General features: G+C 30.7%; 1 long non-coding RNA gene across 1 annotated transcript; it reads left to right on the forward strand.

Moving 5' to 3' along the window:
• Positions 1-8,977: 8,977 nt before the first annotated feature.
• LOC141359290 (uncharacterized) lies at positions 8,978-9,776 on the forward strand. The gene is made up of 3 exons (XR_012365702.1): positions 8,978-9,096; positions 9,366-9,499; positions 9,658-9,776. It is a non-coding gene; the product is annotated as an uncharacterized lncRNA (long non-coding RNA).
• Positions 9,777-12,198: the final 2,422 nt, after the last annotated feature.

Here is a 12,198-nt window from a genome sequence, read left to right on the forward strand (position 1 = left end):
TGGTTTTATAAATCTGAATATTTTTTTGCGTACGCTATTTTTGGCTTTTATGCGTACGTTTAAAAACATTCAATGACAGGCACTATGGCAGCTGTCACAGTAGGCAATTGATGTTTATGTTGTCATGTTGTGTATTGGCCACCAGTTGTGTGATTGCAGTACCAGTTTTAGCCACAAGTTTTGTTGTTGCAATACCAGTTTTGGCCACAATCCTACATACTGTTCCTTTAATTGTGACTTGCACATGTGTGACTTACTCCCACCTCTATGGAGGACCACAAGGGTCATGCAAAATGTAATAAAGAACTTCAATATTTAATAACCACCTAGACAATAAAAATAGCAATTAATACATTTGTTTAAAAATGCATTAATTAATCTATAAATAAATAGACAAAGTTACAAAAAAAACATTATGTAACATTTTGTTAGGCAATAAAAGGTGAGATTATAAAAATAATGTAGACATTAAATATTTATCCATTAATAAATAGTTCAAATTAATATAACAATTTACAAAAACAACATAAAACACTCAATAAGTTCATCATTTTAAATTGCATTTATAAATTTCTCAATTAAATAATGGAATTTCAAAAAGCGATTTAAAAAGAGACATAAATAACTGAATTTACAGTATAAATTGAACTACAAACACAGGTTTAAATTAGGCATTTAAAAGGGCATTTCCTTTTAACATTTCTGTTTTCATTTCCCCGATGGTTTGCCTTATTATTTTCGCTATTCGATTTGCTTTTCGTTTTAGCCTCTCTACTTCTCTATATCTTTTCCGTGACTCTTTGGGTCCTCATCCGAGATCTATAAATCTGTGCATGACGTACAATCAGAGCCAATCAGCATGCTTGTTACATCCACCTGGCCATAGCTAATTTGCATTTCTCATTTGACAATTTGCAAGAACTCAAAGTGTCACGGAAAAGATAAACAGAGAGGCTAAAACGAAAGCAAATCAAATAGCGAAAAGAATAAGGAGAACCATCGGAAATGAAAACAGAAATGTTAAACGGAAATGCCCTTTTAAATGCCTAATTTAAACCTGTATTTGTAGTTCAATTTATAAATCCAGTTATTTATTTCTCTGTTTAAATCGCTTTTTGAAATACATTTTGAAATTCCATTATTTAATTAAGGATTTGTAAATGCAATTTAAAATGATGAACTTATTGAGTGTTTTATGTTATTTTTGTAAATTGCTATATTACTTTGAACTTTTATTAATGGATTAATATTTTATGTCTACGTTATTTTTATAATCTCACTTTTTATTGTCTAATAAAATGTTACATAATAATTTTTTTGTAACTTTGTCTATATATTTTTAGATTAATTAATGAATTAATCTATAGTTATTAAATATTGAAGTTATTAAATTAATGAATTAATCTATAGTTATTAAATATTTAAGTTCTTTATTAAATTTTGCATGACTCTTGTGGTCATCCATACACCTCTGCTAAATATACACTACAAAAGATACGTTATCATAGAAATAAATCTATCAAATAAACAATTTATGTACATAAAACATAAAAAAGTTATGTTTTTTCCTACAATTTTATTTTAAATTAAGTTATTAAGCACATATTAGGGTCAATCTGACCCCAAACATTAAAAGTTATGCTAATATTTAACAAGAGGGTTAAAAGTGTTTCATCTCTTTCAGTGCACATTTTCTTGCTTAGACAGTTTTTACTTTTTAAGTGTGTAAACCGCAATATCCACAAGAAGAATATAGAGAAGTAAATGTTTTTGGACACATCAAATATTTGACATGTCGAGTCGAATTCTTCATTTAACACTTAATTTGTAAGCTTGAAAGGTTTTCTGAATGCAATGAGTGTGGATGGTGATCAAAGTCTGGAGAACAAACAACATTCTTCACGCGGCTTATCCTATATCACTAGTTCCTGTTATTCTGTGGATGTTGTTTATCTGTACTCAATCCCCTGGTGGATTTCCGCTTTGCCACCCTTCCTGCTCAGGGATGATCTGCTTTTCTGGCATATCTGTTGCAAGTTAAAACTAGAATTCAGTATAAAAATCCATATTATTCCCTGTGTAGTGTTGGATAATATCATTAAAATTCTAGACTTTTTAAGCACATGTGCTAAACTGTTAGCTTTTTGCTTATATCTTCTGTATGCGAATGTTGATTCATACCAAAATGCTTTTTTGCATAGTTGCATAGTCTCCCTTGACATACTTTCTGCCCCCTGTCTTTGTTGTTAAGCCTCACAATTGGTTGAATTTGATATAAACATTCAAAAGCACTTACCACTGGAGATGTCCCCAAAGTGTCACCCCAGGGACACAGCGCGAGTTCCCTCGAAAGGGAACTGTAACAATGTATCTTAAAAGGTAACACAATGTAACTTTGCTCTCCCTTCAAATGTGTCCCCACATTTAGTCCTTGAATTTGAGGGTATTGGATCTGGAAAGTCCTTGAAAGGTCCTTGAATTTGAAGTTGGCTAAGGTGTGGGAACCCTGTATACTGCTACTTGTGCTATAAGGAACACATTTTGTATAAATAATAAAATATATATTACCATTAAAACTATACAAATTTACTGCACTCATTTGCATACTTAAAATGAAAATACAATTTCAAATTATTTTCTGTGAATAACAATACAGTCAGTGTAAATTAGTGAGGGGTGGCTTCTGTGTTTCTCATGTGTCGTGTGTATGCTTTATTAGTCTCTGTTGTGTGTCGCCCTCTATTGGAACAAGACATGATGCTTTAAAGTGGTTAATTTAAAGTGCGTCATGCCTTTATAGTTAATTAGAAAGTTATTAAATTATTATGTAATTCATAATCAACCTGGATGAAATTTTGTGCCATGGTAGACAGAATTTTAGGTAAATTAGGTAAATTATCTTAATATATACATACACGTACTATAAATATGTTAATAATTAAAGTGTTTTGATGACTTGATATCTGTAAAACTATTGTAAAATAAACCAAATCACAGTGTTAAACTTTTATAATGTAATTATTTTAAATGTTTATATTGCTGTATGTTCAGTACACTGCAGTGAGAGTTTCAACATGTGAGGAGTCTGAAGACACTCGAGTCGACTGAACTTCTGCTCTTCTAACAGTTTCATTTCTTATAATGTTTAATAAAGTATCAATGTTATCAGTTAATGTTGCTTATAAAGCCATATATCCTAAGTAAATCATCTTTGTGAAATCTACCATGTTTTACTGTGGTAACTGCTATAGAGGTTGTGATGTCTTTTGTTTTTGATTGTTGATTGAGAACAGGTACTTGATGGTTGGACTCGATGTTGTGGGTGTTTAAATAAAGATCAGGTGTTGATATTCAACAGAAAACCACTGAAGAAAAATGACAGAAATATACTATGACTAAATTATTCATGTGAATGTTTTGCATCAACCGTTTGTTGGGTTTAATCTTTGTATCGGTCTGTTTTTCTATCAATTAAACAAAATAATAGACAATATAAACTTATCAAGTGTAAATGTTTATTTCATATGTTACAAATGTGTGACACTGAATGTAAAGGTCGAGGTTTACAAACAATGAACATCTCTTCATGAAGTATAAGACAAAGTTTAAACCACAGCAGGAATACTGAAATACTGCCCTGTTTCCATTTGAGGTTTAGAAAACCATGAACGCTGTTTTACAAACACGTTAAAAGATTTCAGCAAAACACCAAACTCGGTTGAAGGTTAAACCACCGGTCTAGTTAAACGTGAGACTCTTTTAGTAGTTTTAAAGTGACCAAACCAGTGGAAAACATCTCTGGGTTTTGTTAAACATGTTGAGTTTTGTTGCCTACTTTTGGCTAAAAACAAAAATAAAAACAAATGTATATGATTATCTGTTGTTACAATTAAAAGTACAAAAAAGTAATAAATAAAAACAATATATTAGAAACACAAAAGAATGTTTATTGAAATAAACATTGTTACTATCTTGTACAGAAAATAACCAATAACCAACAACAAAAATGTTTAAAGTATTTTCTTTTGTGATAAAAAGATACTAGTGTGTGGTTAGTTGACACTTGGTTTTAAAGTGAAATCAAATTGTTAGGTTTCCAAGATATTTGTTGAGTTATATGAAGTTAGGTTATATAATTCATACTTGTTACTAATTGTAAGTGTATATAAGTAAAATCAAGAATATTCTTGAGTTTATGTTGTTGGCATCCTTATGGCATAGGTGCTGTTGTCGTGGTTAAGTTTTTACACCGCTTGGAAAACCACTGTCACATACTGAAAGATCAACAGGAGAATCAATATTAACAATTAAGCAAACTGTAATCCAGCCAGTATTGTACTGTGGTTTGATTGCACTCATTTAATATAATGAATATAAGTAATGCTAGTTAATGGTTTTACCTGTTGTTGGTTTGGGTCTTGATGTTGTTCTTGTGTCAGCTTTTTTATAAAATCAGTTTTATAAAGTTGTCCTGAACTGTTTCCAGATCTGATCCAACAACTATTATTAACAGCAAAAACAGCTGCCACCAGACCTGGTTTTGCACAATTTTATCACATTTTTAGATAATAAACAATGCATGCATAATACTTATAAATTAACTAGGAAATAATGTTATATTTTTAAACAGAAAGTATGATGTAACATTGCAGGTCAACTATGCCTAAAGTTATGAATGAGCCTCTTGTGAATTATCTTTATTTAGCCCCCCTTAAAAATATTTTTACACAATTACCTATAAAATAATACAACATCATTATAGTTTAAAATCACATGACTGTATTGAATAGCTAAAAATATCACCTGTAGTGATCAGAAAAACAATCATCAGACCAGAAATGAGGATGAAAGTTGTGTATTGTGTTGAGTTTTGCTCAGTTACAGTTATCTGATTGTTGCTCTGATGTATTGTTGGAGGTTGTGTGATTGTTGTACTGAATTCACTCGGTTGAGTCGGTTCTGTAAATAAAGTTTGTTTTGTTACAGCAGTCACTGTTAGTGTCAGTCTACTACATTAATATATGAAGTGTTTGGTTCCAAAATGAGATAACTCCGCTTTAAACATTTTTGTCAAAACATGTTTATTATCATGTTATCATGTTTTTATTGTGTTTTATTGTGCTAATTATCTGCATTTTATTAGTTACGAAGGCTTAAATCAAAACTAATCAACTGCAGTTTGATTGATATTAATTGGAATGCACAATTAAAAAACAAGATTTTGGAAAATTTTAAAAATGGAGGTTATCTCATTTTGGAACCAAACATTTACATAACTAAAAATGTACTTACCAATGATGTTCAGTCTTGTGCTGGTACTGAGTTTTGGAGGTGTATCTGTGTTCATACAGTAATAAACTCCTAACTCATTTACAGTAATATTATATATCACCAGATCATGTTTAGATTGTGTTGAATATTTGTTTTTAAATAATGTTTCATTTATGTAAAAAGCTGATGTTGGGTTTGAGAATGAGCGCAGTATGACTGTATGAGAATCTGATTGTTTCATTAAAATCCAATAAACATCATTTGAGTCCAGATCACAGTTTATAGTCACATTTTGTCCCAAATCTGTTAGTTGATCTAAAGACACTACAGCTTGAAACCACATTAACACATCTATAAGAAACAAGAAAAACACACATTTATTATAATAACACATGGACTGATGAAAATCTAAAACATCTGCCACAAATATTAACAATGCATTAAACAATGAACATGAAACAAATATTTAAAATGTAATAAACTTACAGAGCTGAATCTGAATAATCCTCATGTTGCTGCTTTGATCTGAATAATTCGTACATAAACACTTGTGTTAATATCAGATAATCTCTCTTAGTCATGTGAATGTGTTTAGTTGTGCCGCTGCATTGTTTAGTAAAACAGATTACCAAATAAATCCAGTACAGAATACACAAGACTCGATTTCATCTGCAGTGAGAAACTCACGCTGGTCATCTGACTGTCTTACCACATCATAAATACAGCACATGTGTATGCATGTCACCAGAATATGTACACTGTATACTCCCAATTGCTGTTTTAATTTGTTGCTATAGGTGCTCACTCCTCATCAAATATATTTCTACTTCAGTTCAAGTTTAAGTTTATCAGTAGAGGGCGCCAGACAACAAAGAGACTAATAAACAACACATGACTCCTATTCAATACATGAGGATGCTATAGGAAGTCTTAAAGCTGTCTGTCTGTCTGTCTGTCTGTCTGTCTGTCTGTCTGTCTGTCTGTCTGTCTGTCTGTCTGTCTGTCTGACTGTGAGTTTGACTTCCTCTTAGTGGTTTGTGTCAAATGTCTGAAGCTGCATCTCAGTGTATTTGTGAAAAAACAAGAAACATTCATGTGAAAGCATTTTAACCAAGAGATCAACATGAAGATCATTCAGCTTCTAAGCTGTAAGTATACAAACTGTATAAAATAATTTATTTTGTGTGAAATTTATAATACTTTTTTTTTATTTTGATAATTATTTAGATCTGCACATATTGTGTCAAGCTGCGGAGACTTTGAATCGTCTAACAGATTTGGGAAAAAATGTGACTATAAACTGTAATCTGGATGAAGAAGAGATTTATTGGTTATTACTGAAAACACCAGATCCTCCTGTGATGATATTACGCACTTTATCATCAACATTTTTTCTCTTCAACGCAACATTCAGACACAAATATTCACTTCAATCTAAAAATCATCTGTTTATAAATAACATCACTATTGATGAATTAGGAGTTTATTACTGTATGAATAAAGGTACACCTCCAAAATTCAGCAGTGGCACCAGACTACATATAAATGGTAAGTGTCTGTGATTCTTCTGTAATTATTAAAACAGCTTAAAGCTCAACACATAACATTACCAGTCATTAGATTTGACTTTAAATCTTTATTCACAGAAGACTCATCAGTTCAGATTGAAGTTGATTATATTCAGAATCATACAGTAGTCAAATATATTGAACCGAATCAAACACAATTGATGATTATTATTCTCATATCTGCTCTATTAAATGCTCTTCTGATCATTGTGGTCATCGGTGAGTTATTTACTTTAACTTGAATCAAATATTCAGTAATGTGCCTCCATATTTAAAAGAGTTTAACACAACTTCTCTGTTTGTTAGTTTGTGTGTGTTATTACTGTAGAGAAAACACAAAACATCAAGATAAAAGATTACAACAGAGTCAATTTAGGCCTCCAGATCAACTTCAAGAGTCAAAGAGCTTTACACTGGTAAATCACACAAAACACATTAAAACTGTCATGTAAATAAATCATGTTTGATTATCAAGTTTCTCACTGTTAAGATAATCAGTTGGTTATATGTCTGCTAATACTAACACTAGTAGTTCATCTATTACTCTTTCAGTACACCGCTGTGAGCTTTTCAACATCATGAAGAGTCTGAACACAGTCAAGTCAACTTTGACATCTTGTGCTTAATTTAATAATGTGCTTGATTCTGTTGGTTGTAAAATGTTAGCAAATAAAAAAAATAAAGTTGTTTTAAATAAACTGTGAATAAAATGGAAAAACTTTAAACTTTTACTGTGGTGATTTGTTAATGCACTATTATAACACTCTTACCAAAATCTGAAATATGACACTCAAATAAAAATGCTTAGCATCTTAGATAACTGTGGATGAATAAGATGGTCGCAATTCTGTAAAGACTTAAACTGTTATAACACAACCAACGGACATTTACTTGCATTTCCTCATTTTTGCACTCCTCATGTGGTTTTATACCACAACTAAAACAAAAGGTTTAAATTTCCTATTTGTAAGTACTCACAACCCTGAAATGAACACAATCTGTGAAATCTCTAACATTAATCATTTATTTAAACAATACATTTCTTTACATAGATCTTAATAAACCAAAACCCTCTGACAGCACTTATCTGTGTTGAAATCACTGGTTTAAATTTATATATTATTATACTGATTATATTTTTTCTGTAGCTAATTTAGTTAACCATTGGTCATTTGTTTTAATTCAAATATATGGAAACACTTTACAATAATGTAGTATTTGTTAACATTATTTATATGTTAACAATGCACAATTAACTAACATGGATAATTGTTTTAGCATTATAACATTAACAAAGATGAAAAAATGATGAAAAAATATTTATATCTGCCAAATGCATAAATAAATAAATAAGTATTTAGAAATGACAGGCAGTCTGTTTGGCTTTTATAAGTCTGTTTTTAATGTGTCATCAGTTATTTGGTTATTAATAGTCGTGTTCATTTGCCACAGATATGTGCTGATACCACACAGAGATGTTTCTTCCTGTCTGGTCTCTGCAGTAGAGGTTTTATTTAAACGCTGTAGAGAGAAGCAGTTTTCAACAACAACATGAAGATTATTCAACTTCAGTTTTGTAAGTTTATTATAAATGTTTTGACTTATATACTTTTGTAAACTTGAAAGTTTTTGCTATAAATTGGTCATCTTATGGTGTCTTTTATTATCCTATAGATGTGTTAATGTTGTGTCAAGCTGCAGAGACTTTATATCAACTGATAGATTTGGGACAAAATGTGACTATAAACTGTGATCTGGACTCAAATGAGGTTTATTGGATTTTACTGAAACAATCAGATTCTCATACAGTGATACTGCGCTCATTCTCAAACCAACCTTTACCTTTTTACTTAAATAAAACATTTAAAAACAAATATTCAGTGCAATCTAAACACCGTCTGGTGATATATAATATTACTGTAGATGAGTTAGGAGTTTATTACTGTATGAACAAAGATACACCTCCAAAACTCAGTGACAGCACAAGACTGAACATCATCGGTAAGTACATTTTCTCATTCAGTTACGTAAACATATTAATGTAATGTAAAGTAAACTGACAGAAATAGTGACTGCTAAACTGTACAAACTTTATTTACAGAACCAACTCAACCGAGTGAATTCAGTAAAACAATCAAACAACCTCCAACAATACAACAGAGCAACAATCAGATAACTGTAACTGAGCAAAACTCAACACAATGCACGACTTTCACCCTCATTTCTGGTCTGCTGAATGTCTTTCTGATCACTACAGGTAATATTTTTAGCTATTCAATACAGTCATGTGTTTTTAAACTATAATGATGTTGTTTTATTAGAGGTAATTGTGTAAAAATATTGTTAAGGGGGTCTAAATAAAGATAATTCATAAGGGGGCTAAATTATAATTTTAGGCATAGTTGATCTGCAAAGTTACATCATACTTTCTGTTTAAAAATATAACATCATTTTCCTGGTTAATTTCTAAGTATTATGCATGCATTGTTTATTATCTAAAAATGTGATAAAATTGTGCAAAACCAGGTCTGGTGGCAGCTGTTTGTGCTGTTAATAATAGTTGTTGGATCAGATCTGGAAACAGTTCAGGACAACTTTATAAAACTGATTTTATAAAACAACAGACACAAGAACAACATCAAGACACAAACCAACTACAGGTATAACCATTAACTATCATTACTTATATTCATTACATTAAATGATTGCAAACAAACCACAGTACAATACTGGTTGGATTACATTGTGAAACATAAATTTAGTTTAAGGCGCAATTGTAGTTTAAATGTTAATATTGATTCTCCTGTTGATCTTTCAGTATGTGACGGTGGTTTACCAAGCGGTGTAAAAACTCAGCCAAACAACGACAGTACCTATGCTATAAGGATGCCAAAAACATAAACAAAAGAATATTCTTGATTTTATACTTATATACACTTACAATTAAATACTTTAAACTTTAAACCTTGTTGTTGTTGGTTATTGGTAGTTTTTTATAGCAAAAGCAGTTGTGTAGTATTGTTTACAGTTTATTTTCTATACAAAAAAGTAAAATCAAAGTTTATTTAAATAAAAAAGAAACTCTGCCAATCCAAATAAACATTGTTCTGTGTTTCTAATATACTGTTTTTATTTTATTTTTTGGAGTTTTAATTTTGTATTTTTGTTTTTAGCAACAAAACTCATGTTTAACAAAACCCAGAGATGTTTTCCACTGGTTTGGTCACTTTAAAACTACTAATAGAGTCTCACCTTTAACTAGACCAGTGGTTAAACCTTGAACCGAGTTTGGTGTTTTGCCGAAATCTTTTAACGTGTTTGTAAAACAGCGCTCATGGTTTTCTAAACCTCAAATGGAAACAGGGCAGTATTTCAGTATTGCTGCTGTGGTTTAAACTTTGTCTTATACTTCATGAAGAAATGTTCATTGTTTGTAAACCTCGACCTTTACATTCAGTGTCACACATTTGTTACATATGAAATAAAACCTTTACACTTGATAAGTTTATATTGCCATTTATTTTGTAATTTGACAGAAAAACAGACCGATACAAAGATTAAACTCAACAAAGGGTTGATGCAAAACATTCACATGAATAATTTAGTCATAGTATATTTCTGTCATTTGTCTTTAGTGGTTTTCTGTTAAATATCAACACCAGATCTTTATTTAAACATCCACAACATCGAGTCCAACCATCAATTACCAGTTGTCAATCAACAATTAAAAACAAAAGACATCACAACCTCTACAGCAGTTACCACAGTAAAACATGGTAGATTTCACAAAGATGATTTATTCATGACTTTATAATCAACATTAACTGATAACATTGATACTTTATTAAACATTATAAGAAATGAAACCGATAGAAGAGCATAAGTTCAGTCGACTCGAGTGTCTTCATACTCCTCACATGTTGAAAATCTCACTGCAGTGTACTGAACATACAGCAATATAAACATTTAAAATAATTACATTATACAAGTTTAACACTGTGATTTATTTTACAATAGTCTTACAGATATCAAGTAATCAAAACGCTTATATTATTATCACATAGTACAGTAACAGTACTGTGCATAAGTCTTAGGCCACCATGCCAGCAATAATTTGTTGTTTTTGAACAAATTAAAAATTAAATCCTCATTTCTAATCAAAAGACTTCAGGACTTTAGTCTGTTTAAAAAGCTCAAGATGTGTTTAATGCCAAGAGAGGTCAACATTAAATACTGACTGATGCCTGAAGAAGAAAAGAGTTTTTTTGTTCATTTTGTGTACATGTTTACTGTATTTTATGTTTATATCTTAATAAATGAAAACTTTGCTAAAACAACAAAGCTGATGGTGGTGGCCTAAAACTTTTGTACAGTACTGTATGTATATATTAAGATAGTTTACCTGAACTCGGCTCATCTCTTCATGTTGTTTTATATACACATGTTTAGTATCCTGAAGCTTTAATCTTTCCTAACTACTGGAGAAATAAACAGTATAACATGAATATTATTACAATCACATTACTGTATATTTAATTGATGATGAGTTAAATAAAAATAACTCACCAGTGATGATAATGATCAGAAGAGCAGATATAATGATGATAAAGTGCCATTGTGTCTCATTGTGTATACACTTCACTAAAGTTTCATTCAGATACACAGATAACTTTGTGAGTTCAGTCGGCTCTAAAAGGAAAATTATTATTTTTTAATAATGACTGATTGTCAACACTTTCATTTTTTTCAAAACAATTGGTAAATGATTTAAATTATAAGGAATTAATTATAAACACTAACCAATAATGTGCAGTCTTGTGCTGTTACTGAGTTTTGGAGGTGTATCTGTGTTCATACAGTAATAAACTCCTAACTCATCTACAGTAATATTATATATCACCAGACGCTGTTTAGATTGTGTTGAATATTTTTTTAAAATGTTTTATTTAAAGGAAAAGCTGATGTTGGGTTTGAGAATGAGCGCAGTATCACTGTATGAGAATCTGATTGTTTCAGTAAAATCCAATAAACCTCATTTGAGTCCAGATCACAGTTTATAGTCACATTTTGTCCCAAATCTGTTAGTTGATCCAAAGTCTCTGCTGCTTGACACCATATGAACAGATCTAGAGTCAAAATAATTTAATAAAAGTATTATAAATTTCACACCGAATAATGTATTATTATTTAAACACTTATAGTTTATAGACTTACAGATTAGAAGCTGAAAGATCTTCATGTTAATCTCTTGCTTTTGCATGAAGGTTTCTTGTTTCTTTCACAAAGACACTGCAATACATCTTTACTTGAGACCAAAGTGAGAGACATTTTACACAAACCACTGAGAGGAAGTCATCAT

This window comes from Misgurnus anguillicaudatus, chromosome 23, assembly GCF_027580225.2.
Source record: "Misgurnus anguillicaudatus chromosome 23, ASM2758022v2, whole genome shotgun sequence".
Taxonomy (NCBI): domain Eukaryota; kingdom Metazoa; phylum Chordata; class Actinopteri; order Cypriniformes; family Cobitidae; genus Misgurnus; species Misgurnus anguillicaudatus.